Source organism: Carassius gibelio, chromosome B3 (genome assembly GCF_023724105.1).
Source record: "Carassius gibelio isolate Cgi1373 ecotype wild population from Czech Republic chromosome B3, carGib1.2-hapl.c, whole genome shotgun sequence".
In the NCBI taxonomy this organism is placed as follows: domain Eukaryota; kingdom Metazoa; phylum Chordata; class Actinopteri; order Cypriniformes; family Cyprinidae; genus Carassius; species Carassius gibelio.
Genome location: NC_068398.1, coordinates 39821553 through 39842995, shown reverse-complemented (window position 1 = coordinate 39842995; position 21443 = coordinate 39821553). Strand labels below are relative to the sequence as shown.

General features: G+C 38.7%; 1 protein-coding gene and 1 long non-coding RNA gene across 4 annotated transcripts in view; one reads left to right on the top strand and one right to left on the bottom strand.

Annotated features, from left to right (window-relative positions):
- Nucleotides 1-21443, bottom strand: part of LOC127953363 (zinc finger protein 271-like) — a 280227-nt gene that overhangs the window by 182195 nt on the left and 76589 nt on the right. The gene's annotated exons all lie outside the window — the stretch shown is intronic.
- LOC127953465 (uncharacterized) lies at nucleotides 13581-14868 on the top strand. Its single transcript, XR_008153196.1, has 3 exons — nucleotides 13581-13818; nucleotides 13999-14149; nucleotides 14533-14868. It is a non-coding gene; the product is annotated as an uncharacterized LOC127953465 (long non-coding RNA).

Sequence of the window (21443 nt, the reverse complement as noted above, 5' to 3'; positions counted from 1 at the left end):
GTCAGTATTAACAAAATAGGCAAGTTAGTTATTTTCAAAACTTTCCACACCTTTCCCACTGGATATGGACAGCAAAAAAAAATCTAGTCAGCAACAAAAAATCTGCTCCTTTCTATGGCTCTTAAAAGAGCCTTTGGGGTGTATTCAGCAGCGGTTGAGACACAAACAGAGGGGAGAAAAAGAAGAAACATGACATAATGTGAGTGAGCCTCTAAAAGGTGTTACAGTGTTGACATTACTTAAGCAATTAAAGTAAAGAATGTAACTGTAACTGTCTAAAATGCATGTGGGGTCAAAACATACTTACAAACCAAAAGTCTGCTCCGTTCTATGGCTCTTAAAAGAGCCTTTGGGATACATTCAGCAGCTGTTGAGACACAAACAGAAGGGAAAAAAAGAAGAAAGATGACAGAATGAGTGGGATATTACACTTCTGCAGGAATTAAGATGTAATTGGTTTTAATTGATCTTTATTGACCAATCAATATGGCAAATCAGAAATGCAGGATGACTGATAGATTGATCACTTACAAAAATGCATGCATCCCTGCCTCTGCTGGGATTACTTTTAGAAACATCCCGCAAACCCGCTCTGACGTCCTGAACTGAATTAAATGATTCGCGATATGCGATCTGATTGGAGCCAATTAAAAGCACCCCCACACCCCGGCTCTGTTTTTTTTTTTTTTTTTTTTTTTACAAATCGCACCCAGTATGTATGCAAAGACTTTACTAATATGTTTGCAATAAATTTAAAGCCTTACATATTCAATAATAATAATAATAAGCGCAATAACTGCACCAATCAACACAAGCAGTAATTAATGCACAGTAAGACATTTTTCTTCATTATTATTGCAATGTTATTTATTGTTATAAATTGACGGATGGCGAGCCTTTTCTGTCTCTCTCTATTTGCACGTGCCAGGTCAGAAAAGGGTAACTTGCACGCTCACAGCCAAGCCCTTGAGACAGCGTCAATTTCAAACAATGTGAAGATTGAGGATAACTAATTTGTTTATTTTTTTCCAAGTAACGTTAATCTAAGTTATATCAACGTGACACAAATGACCCTTAAACATTGAAGCTTCTCTGATATAGTCTGTTTGTTTAGTTGCTTCTAGGATACTTTTTATTATTTTTTGCTTCTCTGATACTCGTTTGATATTGCATCAAATGACGTCACGGAGACATAACGGCATTTAACGGCAACAACATAACGGTGCTGACGGGTGGTTAGATATAGCACGGGGAAAAAAGGTGTAACAGAAATGAGCCGAACCAGACAAATTAAAGAGTCTAAAAGCTGTGTGCATTGAAACACGAGAGCTGAATTCCTCAGGAAGTCGTAACTCAGTTCGAGTGCCACAAGAACCAAACAAGATGACCAACTTGTTCACACAACAGCTTTGAACATTAACACCACTAGAGCAATTATTTACAATTTCAATTCGAAGAAGAGATTGTCAAATTTGTTGTTCATAATTGAAATGCAACGCTGGACATCACATGAAAACCCATGAGAGTACTGCACATGAGAGTCCCCCCCCCCCCCCACCTAGCAGAACCAGACTGAAATTCCTAAGGTGGGGGAAGGGCTTTAAACCTCTATCTTCACAGAAAAGTCCTTTGCCAGAGAATGCCAAAGAAACTTCTTTTGTACATGTATATGGACCAGAGTGAACTCAAAAAGACTAAAATGAATGAATAAATGAATCAGTCCATCGCATCACTCCATATTCATTTATGTGTAACCCACACATTTGACTATCATGTTATAATCACTTATTGTGTATGTTTTTTAAATAACTATGGTATAGCTGAAGGGTACATAGTAGTGTTTGATATGTGTGTGATTGTATTTTCTTGCTTGATATTGTCCTGACAATCATTTATTTGTAAAATATATCATAATCGTGTTATAGGAATCATGTCGAAAATTAGACCCTGCCAGAGCAGGAACATTCGGACCACATGCTTGGTAAGATAAACATATGATTTATGATACCCCCGAGCCAAGACAATATCTGATTGGTCAAGACAACATTTGAGGCGTGGCCAACAGGCCTCTTTAAATACTTTGGACACCATGAAATCTGGCTTTTTAGTCTGCTTTCAGAGTCTGCTATTAGCCATGTCTGTTTCTAGTCTCTAGCTATGCTTCTGCTAGCCTGTAGCTCCTAGCCATGCTGTGTAGTCATCACTGCTCTTTGAGCGCGGTTCCAGCGTGCTTGAGCCTGCACGCCTGCTACTTAGCCAGGATGAGAGAGAACACAACCTAGTCTCGTCAAACTTTTCTTTTCTTTTCCGTTTGAGAGTTTCGTGTTCTGAGTTAAGTTTTGTAACATCGACCTCGTCTGCGCGTTTCAACTCCAACCAGCCACACAACTCCAGCTTCAGCCAACGCCCAACAACCACGGGCCTCCTAAGACGTCACTTCAGCGACTGAACTTCCAGCCAATCAACGACCTCGGGATAGCCCTTTCACCGAGGCTCCTTCTTACACAGGAGACGCAAGTAACATTACCTCCAGACTGTGACCTTTGCTGGTGTATCTAACACAATCTAACCGCAATTTCACTGATTTTGCAAGGTGAGTTAGCAGGTGTACATTAAATGTCATGGATGCCTCGCCATACAGCAACTGAAACCTTGCCACAAACTCAAAAAGCATGTTATCTGCTTTGTTGATTTCTTGGAAGGTAATGTTCTCATTTAAAAGTAGAAATATTGCTGATACCAGAAGGCCTAGGTGCTTCACATAACGTGGTTGAAGTACACCATTCAGGACTAGCAAGCTGTAAAACAGCAGCCATGCTCGCCACTTTGAGGCTTTCCAGTACTTGCATTCTGCAAGGGGTCTGGGTAGTCGTGTTATCAGGTGTGGTGGCTTTATGTCCTTGATTCTGTTTTCTAGCACCCTCATAGTGATGGGACTCCCAGTGTAATAGGGTTGATCACTGTTGTTCAAAAGAAGTGATAATGACACCCAGTAAGACAGCATGCAAATAGTCTGGAACAAAGCCCCATACTATATCAAAATAGAGCATGTTTATGAGTGGTGATGGACCTTTCACTCCTCTGACACTTCTGTTTTGTGCTACTGCTTGCTCCATATCTGCCAGCATTTTCTTCGCTTCTCTGTCAGGATATTCTGTGTTAGTCACAGTGTACTTCACCTGTTTCTCTACTAGAGTACCAGGATGTAAACAGAAGCCACAACCAAAGTACCCATTAAACTGTGTGGTGTTTTGCATGGCTGGTCTTGCCTTTGAGTCTACACAACAACATAATCCAACAATTTTGCTGTACACACATGTTCCATTTTTTCTCCAAGACACACCTCTGGATGCCAGTGTTTTGGTCTGATCAACAAAGGGTCTGAGAAAAATAGTCATAACAGGCTCTTGAGTACCAAACCAAAGACCTGCAAGCACTACATTCTGAAATCTCATTTTGGGAGGGAGCTCGTTTAAATGCAGGTGTATGGGCCATATAGAAAATCTGGAAGACTTGTACACAGGCGAGCCATCAGAACTGAAATTATATGACAAATTTTTTGGATCTGACAGAATTCCACCAGATCTCGACAACTTTTGATACATTTCACCATCACATATGTCTGAGATAACATAATCATTATGTGGCCTTTGGTGTCTGTAGCTCATGCTGTTTTGAATCTGAGGATTTTCAAGCAGCGTCTGGATTTGAGGTGCAATTGGTATGTTGATAAAAAAGCTTGCACTGTTCAAGGAACTGATTTCAATTGAAGCACTACAGATTGCACACTGTGCAATGTCTTTTTCTTGTATGTCTTCTTTTGTTCCAATGTATACTTTACAGGTTTTGCAGTAGAAGTGGAACTCCACAATGTCAGAGTTGTTTTTAAAGACCTTATTGAACAAATGTTTTGTTCGGGGTAACACCTCTTTGCCAAACAGGGTATTTATGAGCTGTAATAAGTCATGAAGTTGTATCCCTGTTATATTATGTCTTGCTGCATGACTCATCACCATGAGCAGTGCCTCAGCCTTTGTTGTTGTACCTGCTGACATTAGTACTGAATCCATGTCTGTATCAAAACCTATCTGTCTGAATGGATCATCTTCTGGAATATCTGGAATTTCCGAATCAACTTCAGAAACACTGCCTTCAGATGATGAATCACAACTTAACTGCTGGGCCATGTCACTTTGTTGCAGCTCAGATGTGAGCAGAGAGCGACCAGATGAAGACCTCTACAAAAAATGTAAAAAGAAAACATTCCTGAGTGCATGTGTCTACATACAATGACAGTAACCTAAGAAATGTATGACCAGTAGGGCTGTGCGATATGACGGTATATGGCGTTTGACGTTGAGCCCAACCGATTATTTGGCCATCTGATATTACTGGCCAATCTGAACTAATTTCATTTAAATCAGTGGTGGGGTTTATAACAGCCAATTAATGAAAATGCTTGAGGATACAAGTTGACAGACTAGATTGTAGATTTATTTTTGAAACAGTGTGGCAGTTCTAGCAAACAGTCCTATCATTTCTCCCTAATTCTTCTAAATACTCTTTAACATCGCTTACATTTGCTAAATTAGATTAAATTACCCACAAATCTAGCTAACGCCATGTTTGTCAGTGGATGAGTGATGACCTTACTAAGCAGTTAAGCTATAGCGTTAACTTATTCTTTATTCCATAAACCTTTATGATGCAAATAAATATCATCAGTTACAGAAATTCCAATGGTAACTCATGATATTTTATTAATTGAGGAAGGTAGGTAAAGGTAAACTGTGGCAAGGGGGGCATGGATCAGTGCGGTCTGTAATGAGAGAATGAGAAAGGAGACAAGCAGTACGTAAGTAGGTCAAGTGCAAATGATGACCACCTGGGTCTTATTGCATTAATTGGCATTGAGAGATGGGATATAAGCCGCTGTCAACTCAGAGTCGAGAGAGGAGGAGTTGTACGTCGGAGGTGGAGAGAGTGAAAATGTGTTGTTATTGCTGTAGTGTGGCTACGGTGCAAGCACTGTGTGCGCGCCTTTTGTTTATTATTGTTTTTAGTAATAAAAGCACGAGTCTTAGTCACGCCGACCCCAACTTCATCACATAAACGTCTGTAAGACGTTATGTTTCTGAATTCTCTTTTCTCATGCTCTCCATACTTGTGCAAGTTATATGTGGCACAGTTATAATGTGTCGTTGAAATCTGTGCTCCTAAATTTTGGACTGTGCTCTTGGATTTTTTTAATTAGTAGCACAAGTGCTCCTAATAAATAAAAGTTACCGTAGAGCGCTGTTGTCGGGATATGTATCGTTATCGGGGTATGAAATAGGATATGACATTTTGATCGTTGCATTCATATTTATATTCTGTATATACTCTGATCAATATTGTATATAGCAACTCCACTGTACATTCTGTATATCATAGCTTTACTTGGCACTTTTATGTATATAAAACACTATATTCTTGCACTTCTGGTTAGATGCTAACTGCATTTCATTAGCTCTGTACTTGTACTCTGCATAATGACAATAAAGTTGAATCTAATCTAATCTAATCTAATCTAATCATATTGTACAGCCCTACTGACCGCTGTCACAGAACGGGTTGTGCCCTGCCCTTACCTCAAGAATTGTGCAGCTTGAACTTGGTCTAACTTCACTTTCATTTTCTCCGCAGTTGGCAGCAAGAGGCAGTACCTGAAAGCACAAAGAAACATTTGAAGGAAAAAAAAAAAAAACATGCACCAAACAGCAAATGGGTGTTTTAAAATGTAGGCTCATAAAAGTATGATTAAGCTGTATGACTAATATCATACAACTGTATAACTGTATAAACTAACTATATGTTCAGACTAATTCAAGCTTGATTTTAAAGGGTACCTGGTGGAGTTTTTGACATAATTGTGATATTGAATATTTTTATGAGTGGGTCCCTATTTTGTTTGTGTTATTTAATTGCATGAGGATGCACATGCTTCTGCCCTTTGGGAGACACTACATGTCTTTTGTTCACCATAACAATCCAGTTTAAAAAACGCTTTTTATTCCTGCTGCTATAAGGACTCGAAATTCTGCTTCTTACTTTTCAAATATTATCTAGGAATATTGTGATTATTATTTATTGTGTGATATGTTACATCTGCCTAAAGGTGTGCAATATGGCAATATATATTGTTTGATGATAGAAAAATGTTGTGATTGATATTCTAAAGAATATGTTACAATAGGAAATTAAACCAAGCCTTTGTATAAATCAGTCTATCACACCATATGTTAGTAGCCTGACTACGTCAGACTTCCTACTTCCGCTCAATTTCATTTCGCTTCTGTACTCAGTCTGATACAGCGTCAGAGCTTTCTGTTTGCCACCGGTCTGGAAACAGCCGGGCCAATCAACGAACAGAGGGCGGGCTGAGAGCCGTGACGTAGATGAGTAGATTAAATTCGCATAATCTGCAAAAGTCGTTTACAGCCATGTTCACTCCGGTATTTCGCTCGCATCATCATGTGTTTACAACAGGTTTACAGTGGAAGTTCAATCATAGATTTGAGTTCGATGCATGATGTCTGTGCTTCGATGCGGCTGTACAGGCGCATAACATACGTCTTAACTAAACGTATCTGATTGGCTTACGGGTAACCAATGATTTTAAACTTCAGACAAGCGCCCCCTAGCGAGAGAGAAAACACTTCTCTATTATGCCATTAATACCAGGCTAATATGTTAGCCCCTTTAGTAACAAAGCTAATCACAACCCACTGGTCACCTGTGAAAGCCAAGACCTGAACAACCAGGAGTAACTTTTAGATAGGGCTGGGTATCGAGTTCGACACTTTTTAGGTACCGACTGAATTGCCTCGATACTATCGAGTATCGAAATTTGTTGTTTTTCAGTACCAAATTTCGATACTTAAGGAGTTAATCTTGTAAACATCTGTGCATGCAGCATGATTAGCTGTGGCGGAAAAACACTATCGTAGTTTATGCGGTTACTCGCACATGAGGTGTAGTGTGTGTGTGTTTGTGTAAGCGTCATAACCATAGCCTGTGAACATAAACCACATAGATGCAAAATATGCATGGCCGTCGGAACCATTGTATATGGGTGGGACAAAACCCACCCACTTTTTAAGACCAATGATATTGGACCCACTCTTTTTTACCGTCTGTAATTCAAGCGCATAATTTTAATTTAGGTAATGTTATTAAAACTGTTTTTTTTTTATATTATTATTGGTATCGGAAAAAGTACCGTTCAGGAACCGGTATCGAAGTCGGTATTTAATTTCTTTAAACGATACCCAGCCCTTCTTTTAGACAAGGAATTTCAACAACAACATGCAACAAGCCTGTAGGTGTGGTTGGCAGAAGAGCTCATCATGTTGGCCGTGTCACCTGGATCCAGCTGAAGATGAAGATCGCCAGATGGAGACACTGTCTGCACAGGATCAAGAAAAACAGTACTAAATGTAGTAAAGCCCAATTATGTCATTCCCTAATTTAAAAAGTAGATCCATCTCTCACTTCAACATCTGCAGTGCCCAGGTGTTGATTGATTCTGTCCACTTGATCTATGTGGTCACCGGTGAAAGCCAAAACCTGAACAACCAGAAGTAACTTTTTTGACAATTTAAAAAAAACAACATGCCACACGCCTGCAGGTGTGGTTGGTAGAAGAGCTCACCATGTTGGCCGTGTCATCTGGATCCAGCTGAATATTCGCCAGATGGAGACATGGTCTTCACAGGATCATTAAGAGATGACACAAGCACAGAGTAAAAAAAAAAAGCTGTACTCAGTGTAGTAAAGCCTAATTGTAAATTATGTATTTTTGATTAAAAAAATATATTAATTACTCTCTCACCTCAACATCTGCAGTGTGTGATCCTGAACCATCTGCCACCTTTAAAAGAACATCTTCAGGTAAGACTGAAGTCATACATTCTCTGAATACAATATAATTATGTAATATTGATACCCAGGATTACAACAAATTTCTCATGAACTGACTTACATCCAAATGTCCTCTTTTCGGTCTTGCACAGGGAAATGTAACTCTGCTCTTAGGCTCTAAGTACAATTTGTACTTGCGTTTTGACATTCTAAAATTAAAAAAAGACATAACAATTAACAGACATATTCATGAATAGGATGTTGAATTTACACAGTAATTACTTTACTAAGATCTATGCATCATACAACCCTTAAATAATTAAGGGTATTAATAAATCATAACATTGTTGGAAATGTTTTCTAATCCTTTAACTGTCTGTATTAATTGAACTATTTAGTTTACCAGCAATTTGCCAACTAGATGACTTGGATTATTGGCACTAAAAAAATTTGGAAAAGTTGCCAGATTATGGTGTACAATTGATGCAGCCTCAATTCAACAGTAAAATTCTGTAAAAATCCTCCTCCATGAAGATTATAAGGCTGCTTTATACTGCTATTGCTGAAACTGATTTAGAGATTTGTTGATTTAACATTATAATCATTGTGGAACTGTGTTGTGTTATACTGACGTTTTTAATAAACCCTTTAACTTTATCATTAAGACACACCATACAGTATATGACTGTAACGTTAGTCTGTAACCAAGGCAACAGTGTATCTCGCGCTTCCCGCCGTTAGAGTTAAATTCGCCCGTGAGGTAACTGTTCCTTGACATTTTACAGACAAATTCGCTCAACAAATCTACTTTAAACTATAAAATAAAATAGAAAATATGTTCGCCTATGTGAAATATATAGAGGACGGGTGTAAAGAAATAGTCCCCATATCCTACATTAAGGACTTTAGTGACCTAAAACTTACTGGGTGCGCTGGCAAGATAAGTTTTTCAAGGGACAAATATTGTTCCTAAAGGGTGAGTCGTAATAACGTTATCTTGGAAATACCTTTAACTTTAATAACTTACTAACGTGTATTAACGCGCTAGCAAAGCTAGTAAGAAAGAGCTTAGGACAGACACAATACTACAGTGTTAGTATCGCACGACAGAGTCTTGAAAAGAGACCACTGTTAAGATGACAGAACAAGACGAAAGAAAGAGACAACAGTTAAGATGACAGAACAAGATGACAGAAAAAGGTTCCCAACCTTTTTCAACTCGCGGCCCACACAACCAAACACATATGTTTGCGCAGCCCACCGCAAAAAAAAAAATTAACTGACCCCGCTATTGTTGGGTCAATAACTTAGCACTCAGAAGCTAGATTGTTAACTGTCTTTATTGAATGAACTAGGGCTGTGCGATATGGACGAATAAAAAAACAATTTTCGATTTCTTTGATAAATTTTGAGATTTCGATTTTAATCACAATTTTGACACACACGGATATGCTTTACAGTCATAAATGCGTTCAGGATGATTTTGAAACATATTTCCAATTAGAAAACCAATTAGAGCTTTATCAAAAAAATGGCATAAGTAAATGACATAAGTCAAAATAATCACTATAGTAAATGTGTAACAAAAGACTTATATAAATAAATAAATATACATATATATAAATAAATAAATCCTGTGTCAAGTTACTTTTTGTCTTTTTTGCATTTTCATTGTTCATAGAGCTCATTAATTGTAGCAGTGCCTCAGGTGTGGAAATGTATTTGTTATACATTATACAGGTTCACATGTACTCCGTTTGCAGGGTGTATACAGCATGTGTATGTGGTGCAGAAGCAGCAGCGAGAGCACGTTATTGTAGCCCGAAAGCACATTAAAATAATGCACGAGCGCGAATCTCTCTGTTCACACGCAGATTTCCTTTGCTCTGTCACAAAACCAGACGTGCTTGCTCAGATACACGCTGCTCTCATCCGGAGAGATTGTCCACACTTAAAACATGTTTCCTCTCACTTAAACTGCGTCCTGTGTAATCACAACTCTCTCTATGCTCATGTGCTAGATATAAATTATTAATTATTTTTGCACGTTTTTATTTCTAGCCTTTTACCGCGTGCATTGTGAGCGCTCTGATCCCTTAACATGGGCTCGGAAAAAAGGTGCATCACAGACAGTGTGTGAAGTTACGTCGCATATGCCCAGTTCTGTTCTTCTCACGCTAGGCGCGTTGCATTCTGATTGGATTGGATAGCATACTGCTGTGGGTCAGGGCCATGGAAAATCATGCTATAAAGCCATTTAGAAATCGCGCACGCTCAAATGGTATGAATATTTTTATGTTTTTTTTTTTTTTTATTCTATCTGTTTTCTTTTTATTTATTATATTATTTAAAATCCCATGCTACGTGTACTTTGTTAACCTAACTGATACTTGTTATAGCACTTATATATCATTGCTCTTTTTGTTGTTTTTGATTGCTTCCACTGTCCTCATCTGTAAGTTGCTTTGGATAAAAGCGTCTGCTAAATGAATAAATGTAAATGTAAATGTAATTAATCGCACAGCCCTAGAATGAAATGGCAATGAACAGAAAATATCTTGGGCTGGCACCGGTCAGCAAAACAGGAAAGTGGAGTCAGTGGAGCAAGCGCCAGGAGGGAACACGTTGACAGCCATTTATGCATGTTTGAATTTGTTGTTCTGTAGCAAAAATATAAATATAAATTGGTGGTTTATTCCTTAGTTACAGTTTAATATTTATTTTTGGTTAATTAATTATATATATATGAAATGATGTTATTATATGACTTAGACATACTTTTACATATATTAACAATATTATCATTTCTTTTAATAGTAATTTGCGGCCCACCTGCAATACCACCTGTGGCACACAGGTTGAAAACCACTGGTATATACAATTTAGATAAGTCACCCAAGACTTTTTTTTTTGATGGTGGCCACAAACTGTGAATCTTCCTTTTTAAGTGGTTCTCCAGCTTCTTAACGAAAGGCAGAGTATTTTTATCTTATGTGTCCTAGTTAGGAGATTTAGCTTAAAACTTATTCACAAACTTTTATGAGTTTACAACAACTAAACAAAAGGGGACGAGTCAATACATAGACTTTTTTTCTTTGTTAAAATCCCAAACGAAGCATGAGTTGGACCTCTTGAAGGTGCAGGAGGAGATCATGGAAAATGCTAACTTTAGCCTGATAGCACTGAAAGCGAACGTCCCACCCTCCCTGCAAATCCAAAGCCACGCCCCTGAATGCACACAGACCACACAACCAGAGACAACATTACTACAATTCATCGTGTCATTCAACGGTGAGAGAACTTTATAGCACAGTTAGTACAAGAAGTACAATACTAGGATGGAAGGTCAGGTTGTTGATGTTTTCCTGACATTCACGCTCTGTCGTGATACACATACGTGTGCACGCTAATGATGTATCGTGACATGCAGGTAGGAAAGGCAAAAATAATTCTTGGTCCTATGCTTTCCACAGAATATATATATATATATATATATATATATATATATATATATACATTTAGACCACTTAACTTAATCATTGTTATTGGGGTGTGAAGAGACTTTCAAGCAGCATAACAAAAAATGTTTCTGAAGACAACTACTTGAAGTATAATTTCATAGATATTGTTAATAATAACTGTTTAAATTCAAATATGAACTTAATACATATTTATTTAGCAAAGCCCTGTCATTTTAATTAATATTACATAACATTTATTAAAAAGTGTTGCTTCTCCAATTAAGCTCAGTGTGCTCTCTTTAAGCTCTTCCACATTGAACGTCTATGTAAATACTTCATAAACATTATTGAAATATTAATTGATGCTTGTCACTTTAAGTTTAGTCAATCGATTTTCTATGGATTCTGTCAACTCAAATCTACAAACCGCATTTGATATTTGACAACTAGCATCAACTTCTCCTGAGTGTAAATCAGTGGAAAATCGGGGCAAAAATCGTGTAGTGTATTCCAGCCATAACAAATTATAGATTTGACATCCATTTAATAAGAAGCTTCATAATGAAGCTTGTTTCGGTGTTCATCCCCATAAATTAAAGGTTTTATTGGTGTGTTTTATTTGATTTTTGAACTATTACTTGGGGAATGGGGACTAGTATAGAGGACTAGTATGCAATGTGCTTTGATAGCACTTCATTATGAATATATAACTGATCGACATGAATGCCTTGTTGCTTGATTTGTTCTGCTTGTTTTTCTTGTGATTGTACACTCAAAAAAAAAAAGTTTACAATCATTCTTTAAAAATTTTCTGTACTGAAACAAATATATTGTTTTCTAAAAATGTCTGTGTAGATTTTGGTAAGCTTAGACCTTTAAACTATTGCTAGAACTTGTCTGAAGAAAAGGGGTGACAGTGGCTTCTGTGTTGTGGCTCCAAGGCTTTGGAACTCTATTCCCTTATCATTGAGAACTATGGGTTCTGTAGAATATTTAAAAAACACAAGCTTTAAACTAACAGTATGGTCTGAAAGCAAATTTTTGTGATATCTAGTGGCATTGTGAAAGGTGCTATATAAATACATTTTACTTACTTTTAATACTGAACTCTCAAAGTGTACCATATAGACAAATTTACCTTTAAAATGTATGTCATTTCTTACACAAGGCCATACCCCCAGATCCCCCAACAGAACAAGGTCCAGCCTCCACAGTCACAATAACAAATGAAAATCCTGTGGGAAACACAAAGTGATGTGGTTGTGTATGAATAGGGGAGAGCCTTTACACTGCTCAAAATCAGGTAGACTCCTATATTTTTTAAACATTTAAAATGCTTAGAAGCACAGGAGGTGCTCATAAATGCAGTGGTTTACAATTGCGGTCCTGGGGACCCATAGTACTGCACATTTTGTACATTAACTCTAGTTAAACACATTTGATTCAGATAATCAGCTCCTCAGGAAAGAGCTCCATGAACTAAACTAAGCTTGTGTCAGTAAAGAGAGATGTATGAAATGTGCAGTGCTGTGGGTCCCCAGGTCCAGATTTGAAAACCACTGTCGTAAGGCACTGTTGTCGTCTTTTTCATACCACAAGCATACGAGCATCAACTATTTCAACAAAACACCTCCTGAATGGGGAAAAACAAAATCACTTGCAGGCTCTAGAATTAGACTATTAATTAATATCTACAGGGCTCCAGACAAAATATTCAACTAGCAACTGGCTCCTTTAAGAAACAAAATTAGGCACCAAATTATTATTTTTTTTAGGTGCCACAGAATAAACATGTTTTATTTTTATTTTTATGTCCCATCTTTTCTTGTCTTTATCAGCATTTTAATCCACTGTGTAAAAAATGTATTTGTTCATATAAGATTTGTTAAATCTAAAGTATCAGGTCGGTTTGTGAATGAAACATCCCTAGCATAAAAAGCATGTATGTAAAAAAGGAAAACAAATGCCAATAACGAGCAGATGACAATTTACAGGCCTGTCGCTTGAGGGAGAAAGTCGCAAATTATAAATCCTACTTAATTTCGGCAACCTCGGTCTATAAAAGGTTCTACAATGGTTTATTAAAATTATGGCTAACAGCTAGCATGAGCTGCATTAAGCGCAAGAGGGAGGCTGTCAAACAATCCACTAATGCTGTGTTCACACCAAACGCGAATAGAGCGTCAAATTCGCGTCTACCGCGCTTAGTTTGTATGGAACGCCGTTGGGGACAATTCCTATTATATACAACGCGTGAAATTTGGACGCATTAACACGCACAGTTTGTACGCGTAAATACGAAGTATATGTTCGGGTGTCGCGTCAGACCGCACAACAGCCAATAGCGTTGCTCTATTTAGGATTTAATTTGCATTTGTGATGCGATGGCACGTTGCTGTATACATATATAAACATCAGACGACATTTCTTTCCGTGAGGGATGATGTGCTGTTAGGTAAGCAAATACCTATGCAAACGTCACACGTAACATTTGTTCGTGAATGAGATCGTAATTTTACGTTGCCATGTACATAGGCAAGCGTAAAACTTTAGAGTCAATGATGCATTTATACGTTGGTTGTGATGTCGGTGCTGTGTCATGCTGTGGCATCTCATCCCGTTTGTACTCATGCAGGTTTTTTGTCTCCGGTAACGTGGAAAAGTCGATTGCTCTCTACGATGGCTCTTAGAAATTTTTTATTAAACTGTCAAAGAACTTTTACAGACTGCGTTCAGTTGGCATTCTCTTATAACACGGAGTATGATTTGAATATCATCATAACCAGGTATGTCCAAAACATATTACATTTACAAGATGGCTGACTTCTAGTAACTTGAAATGCTAAATGAAATAATAGAAGATAAATGCCATGCCTTACAACAACAGTGTTTTTTATGTCAAAATTATGTTAAAAGTTCTGTGTTACCATAAACTGGGGACAAGAAGCCACGTTTAAAAACTGTATTAACGTTACTGTATATTTGCTTGCTGCATGGTAATTTTATACTGTCACAGAACACTTTAGCTTCAGAAACCATGTTTAAAACACATACATTTTATTGCATGGTTATTTCCTGGTTGTGGTCTCTGTCTCCCTCTCTCTCTCTCTCTCAAGCCAACATAAAGATTGCAAGTTTTACTACAACTAGTTATGTTTATGAATTACAGAATGCAGACAATGGCCAGAAGTATGACATGGTCTAGAGTGCGACTACTTGGTCCAGAAACAGAAAATAGTATCCTGAATAGTCTGTCTGAATTCATGGATATTCTGGAAACATTGCCTCAACCGCAAGTTATGCTCTAAATAGTCAGATTGACTGTAATTTTAATATAATGTTTTGTGTTATAATTCATTTTATTCTTCTGTCAACTTCCCCAGGCTTACAGTGCTCCATTGGTGAGGGGTTTCTCTGGTCGACCACAATATTCCATTACACAGGAGCAGTTATGTGAAATGATTTGTTCATGGCAGTACTAAATTAAAACAAATCTTCAAAAATACACTTATTTGTGTGAAAATTTTTTTATATTCTGCAAGGTGTTTGTAAAGTTTTGACCACCATATCATGCAAAAATATATAATAAACCCCACACATTTATTCTTGTTTTTAATATTCTCTTCAAAGCAAGCTAAAAGTTTTGAAGCTAATGAGGGTGAAAGATGTTTATGGGCTGTTCATCTGCTTTCTGAGTAAGTAGAAGGGTCTATTTAATGCCCCATAACCACGACTTCAATTGTTCCATTATACACAGCCTTGTCCACATATGTGCATATTATAATGGTTTCATTGAACAAGCATGAAAAGTTGAAACCCTTTTTATTAAAGATCTGTAAAAAATGTGTATAGTTTAAAACATTTATCTAAAAATCCATGTTAAAACTTATATAAGACATAAGTGATGTAATAGGCTATATACACATATGTATACATATGTTAACATATGTATATAACATACAACACTGGATACGGCCATAGCCAGGGTTTGATAATTAGTGAGGTCCACGGTGGGGTGTCAATAATTATACATAATAGTGACAATAAATGCCATAAATCATTCAACTTTAATAAATACAATGAACAATAAAGTTAGCAAAGGCTAAATAAATACCGTGGCTATTGTTTTTTAAAAATGATTGGAGTAATCTGTGAGTGGGCCAGCATCAATCTGGTATGAGAGACTCTGGAATGCTGCTTGAAGTCGGGATGTCAGTTTGACTGGAAATAATACACAATATACTGTATGTATACTGTATATATCAGATAAAAATAATCTAATAACAACAATATATTGTAACAATCACAAATTTAACAATTATAACAATAAGGCAAATACAAAAGCAGAAAACAAAGCATCAGTAGCCTATGACAATTTACAAATCTTTATTCAACATTTAAACACAGACACAATCATACCACACATAAACATTACAGAATCACTACAGCAGGCGGACCACATAAACTGTGGGGCAGCCAGTCCAAGTGTAAATAGCAACAGTTGTGGATTCAGTAGACATTAAGATGCTATTTACTTATAAATAGTGACAGATAACATTACTATTTGCTCATCAGTATTGTTGTGCATTAAACATCCTGCAATATAACTGACAGTAAATCATTATATTTATAAAACTATTAAAATCATGGCAACATATTGAGATATTAAAGACCTAGAGCCACCCCTAACCTTACCCTAAATGTAACTTTTATGAATTAAATTGAATTTTAAGTCAAATCATATTTATTGAAAACAAATGCGTTTAATAACTGTAAAGTTATTTAAAAAAAGCACTGTCAGTGGGAATAGAACCCCGGTCTCCCTTTACACGTTACGCCACAGAAACCGCTGAATAAAGAGGTGACTTTTTCCACATATAGGGTAGACTGGCCTAGTGTAATTAGTTCTGCCAACAAGTAGGCTATTTGCAGTGGTCCAAATAGACACCTCGAATGTATTAACCAGAGGGGAAATATGGTCGTTGGATAACAGAGACCACTCACTTTACCTACAGGACAAATTCATTTAATGTTACAAAATAATATAATGTTAATTCATGCAGTCATTGAATGTATTTAATCATTGACTCTAAATTATCACCAGTTTAACTAAAACAGAAAAATGTGTATGTCGCACATCAAATAAGACTCAGAAATATTACACGTTCCAAAATGTCATGTTTACACGACGAAAACGTTAGTCTAGAAACACGTAACAAAAAATACACGACCAAAAATTTTGCGTTAAGGCGATACAAACGATCGTGTCTTTAAATAACATGACAAAAAACTTCGCGTTTAGACGTAAAAAACGTTCGCGTTTACACGGACCAAAAAAACGCGTTCAAACTGTGCGTGTTGACGCGGTCAAAAATCACGCGTTTCGTTTATAGTATATTGGCCCCGTGCGCGTTCCATAAGTTTGCCGCTTGACCATTTTGAGTGCATTCGCGCGTCTAGAGCGAAATAGACGCGCGTGAAAAACAAGCGCTTGAAGCGAAATTGACGCGCGTTCGAGGCGAAATCTGCTTCTAGTGGGAGGGGCAAGTGCTAGCGGTTGTCTGTTTGCAAGATGGCTGATGTTGATCGAGTATTCATCGAGAAAGTTACCGCTTTATATTTGCTCTGGAGAGCAGAACAGCGGCGTAGGGGTCAGCGTCACCGTACTTGGGTCCACCAGACCCTCCGGAGGCGTTCCCAGTTTGGTGAGTTTCATCATTTGCTGCAGGAGCTGCGCCTGGATGACGGCCGCTTTCAGCGGTACTTCCGCCTGTCTCGCGCCCAATTTGATGCCCTGTTGTCCCGCGTCGGAGCGAGGATCACTCTCCAGGACACCAACTACAGGCGCTCTATAACAGCTGCGGAGCGCCTGTCCATCTGTCTTCGGTTAGTAAATGTGAAACGTTATGTATTTTAAATGCAGTATATTACATATATTAAATACAGTATGATTAAATACGCTATGCTATCAATGTTTCTCAAACTACGGATAACATTACCACTGTTGGTGCTCTTTCTAGTGATACTCAGTAGGTGTTTGTATTTTAAGTCCTGATTTAATTTTATTTAGACCTGATTTTGTTCTGGTACAATCGTGGGTTAGAGCTGATTGAGACCTACTTTTGTCCTGGTTTAGACCTGGTCTTTCAGTCACAGTTTAATCCTTGTTAATTTGTGATTTTAGGCTTCCTTTAAATTCAATAAAGTGTTACTATTGCAGTGTTACTTATAATAATGTTCTAACATTATAATAATATTTATAACCATGTTTTCTAGGTTTCTTGCCACTGGGGACTCATTCAGGACCATAGCGTCCAGCTACAGGGTGGGTGTCTCCACGGTGTGCCAGATTGTCCCCCAGGTAGTGACTGCCATCTGGGACTGCCTTGTGGAGGACTACATGGCTGTGCCCACCACTGGTGACTGGAGGTCCATCGCAGAGGGATTCCAGGAGCGGTGGAACTTCCCTTTGTGCTGTGGAGCGGTGGATGGGAAGCATGTGGTGATGAAGGCACCCCCCAACTCAGGATCCCAGTTCCACAATTACAAGGGAACCTTCTCCATTGTTCTCCTTGCAGTTGTGGATGCGAAGTATCGCTTCCGGGTGATCGATGTTGGGGGGTACGGCAGGACCAGTGACGGTGGGATCCTGGCGAACCCCTGCCTTTGGGCAGGCTCTCCGGACTGGCACACTTCATCTGCCTCCTGACTAGCCTCTACCTGGTGCTGATGAAAGAGGACCCCAGCCCCATGTCTTTGTGGCTGATGAGGCGTTCCCGCTGCGGAGGAACCTCATGCGGCCTTTCCCTGGACGCACCCTTCCTTTGGAGAGGCGTGTCTTCAATTACCGTCTTTCCAGAGCCCGACTGGTGGTGGAGAATGCCTTTGGCATCCTCTCCTCACAGTGGAGGATGTACCGGCGGCTCATCGAGGTCCACCCTGAAGTTGCGGAGAACTGTGTGAAGGCGACATGTGTTCTCCACAACTTCATGAGGTGTTCGGAGAGGAGAGAGGCACCTGCTGTGAGGGGCGCGGGACAAGCTGGAGAGGAGCCACTGCCAGGTCTGGGTCGGGTTGCAGCAAACTTCTCCTCCAGAGAGGCAGTCCGGGTGAGGGATGTCTTCATGGCACACTTCTCAGCGGAGGGAGCAGTAGCATGGCAGCCGACGGAGTAGTGTTTGAAGTCCTACTGATGACTTCCCCACAACGGCTCTTTTAAGAGCCACCCACAAACCTATAAAGAGCATGACTATCTTAAAAGAGTTTTACATCCATTACTAATATATATATACACACAAAAAAAAAAAAAAAAAAAAAAAATATATATATATATATATATATATATATATATATGTATGTATGTATATATATTATATTATTATTATTATATAACATTATATTATTGGTTTGTATGTTTTGTTCTGCTTCCTCTGTTTGCAGGTCATGGCTGCACTGTGTCTGGTCTGTCTATCTGTCTGCTCTACTCCTGCTGGCCCAGTTCCAGGCTGTCAGGCGAACAACAACAATGCACATTTAATAATTTTAGACCCTGAGTCATTAGCTTTTTCAAATGGTAGGTTTTCCACATTAGTATATAAGGTAAAATGCTAAAAGCAGGTAAAATGATAAAAAAATTCATAGTTAACATAGCTGAACAAGTTCATTCCTCATTTTATGTATAATTCTATAGGTCTGTGTTCAGGTTATTACTGTAAAATTATGTCATTTATTTTTGTTTTGATGATAAACAGAGCTAGCCTCCAAAATTAATTGACCCTTCCTGTGATTTCTTTGTTTTCCTCACACAACACTGTCCAGACACACTAAAGTATATTGGTTGTCTTAACATTATAATACATGTTTCATATAATCAAGATTTAGATATGGAATAAATAGCATTCAATACAAAATGAATGTGTCATATATTGAAATCAAGTTTTAATGTGATAAAACACTTGATTTGTTGTGCAATAGATCCACACCAGGCATTTGGTCATATTTAAAAATAATTTATTCAGGCCAAACATAAAATAATCTGAATATAAATTTTAAAAAAATACAAGCAATGTACAACCATTTAACTATATAGAGACAGAAAAAAAAGGAGCTCGCTTGGAACGTGGAAGAGCCTCAGGGAACAAAATGAAGGAGAAGAGGAAGGAGGGCATTCTGTGTTTTCTGCAGAGCCTGCTGCCTCATATTTTTTAAAGCCTACTGTGGGCTGTTGGGGTCTGATTGTTCCAAATTTAGCACAACGGTGCTGTTTTCCATCGCTAATTTATAAATTTGAAACTTGATAGTTTCCTTAATATGAGGCTGCATGCTCTGCAGAAAAGGCAGAAGGCTGAGGAGGAAGTGCTCGTCAGCACACTGTGGTGGTTGTGGTGGTAGTGGTGGTGGTGGGGCTGGAGGACACCTCAAGAGTTGGAGCAGCGTCTGCTCCACCTCCGACGGACCATCACGGGGCCGCCGGGTGCCTCTCCTCCTCTGTTGGCCTGTGAAATCAAAAATACAACACACAGTGCAATGAGAAGACAGAAAGGTGATAATTGAAATAACAAAATTGTCTAGATATTGGGGGAATAATCTGTGCCTATGTGAGTGACATACATAGCCAGTGCTTAAATACAAGGGTGAAATTGTTTTGAACTTGCTTTAACATATTTTACATAATTAAAGTTATACTTCAGACATATAAACATCAGGAAGATAAACATGTAAATGAGCATTAGTTAAAAAGTATGTATGCAGATGGTTGGTGGCACACATTGCAATAGAATTGAGTCTGCATAGACAAATACAATGATTATTAGTAAAGGACTAATTCGCAATTTTTTTGACTATGTGAATGTTAAAGCTATGAGTGGATACTGTACTGATGTTTTCTGCCCATAACATGTTTAAATATTATTTGTACTATTGCCTTCACACACCTGTGGGTACAGCAGCAGGGGGTGAAGAACCAGGGACTGGGGAGACAGGAGAAGCAGCAGGGGATCTCGGATCAGCCTCTTCGTTATCTGTAGGCTCTGCAAAGACAATACTATATGTTAATACAACACATTGGTAACAATGGTCAAAGAGAGATTACATTATACTCTTCATCTTTAAACAATGACAGTATATATGCCTTGTAAATTGGCTTAATTGAAACTCACCTGTTTCCGTATCCCCTGCTTCCGGCTCTCCCTCTCCCTGGTCCCTGGGGTAGTTGTACTCTGTGACCTGGGTCTCGAACCCCCCCATGTTACTGGTGGTCTCCCGTGGGGTGACGAAGGGCTCAAGGAATCCCAGGATCTGTGAGTACTTCCACTTCTTCACTGACCCTGCTGCTGACCCACTCCTCTTCTCCATCTCCTTCCTCTTCTCCTTCAGGTAGGTGTCCCTGAGGCTTTTCCATTTTTTCCTGCACACGTCCTCTGAATAAACACATTATCTTGTTAGCGAAAAGTAAATAGTTGTAAAAAACGGCGGGAAGGCCGCGGGTCGATAAACGTGTGACTCAAAAGTGAAATGTGTATTTACAACTTACCAGGTTGCCCAATCTCCTCACTGACACTCTTCCAAGCAAGGTCCTTTTTATTCCTGTCTCTATAGAAATAGGAACTTGTGTCATAAATTTCTGGATGACTGCTAACTGATAATATCAGTCGTTCCTCCATGTTGAATGAATGACTCCGGACGGGCCTGCCACCACAGCTGCAAGCAGGCTCCTGATTGGTTAACGCGGCGCGAATTTACGCCAAAGTTCAAATTTTTCAACTCGGGCGGCAGACGCGAATTCGCGTCAAACGCTAAATGCACAAAAAGCACCTTCGCGCTTAACGCGTGTTTCGCGCGAAACACCCTATTCGCGCGTCAATTTGCGTCATTCGCGCGAACTAGACGCGCGAATGAGGCGAATTCGCGTCTTCCGCGCCGCGCTTAACGCCCCATTCGCGCCGCGAGACCTCCAGACGCGCGTAAACGCGCCTTTGCATTGACTTAACATTGAAATCATTCGCGCCAGACGCTCTATTCGCGTTTGGTGTGAACACAGCATAACGTTACAGTTGAAGTTGAAAGTGAATACTGTATAGT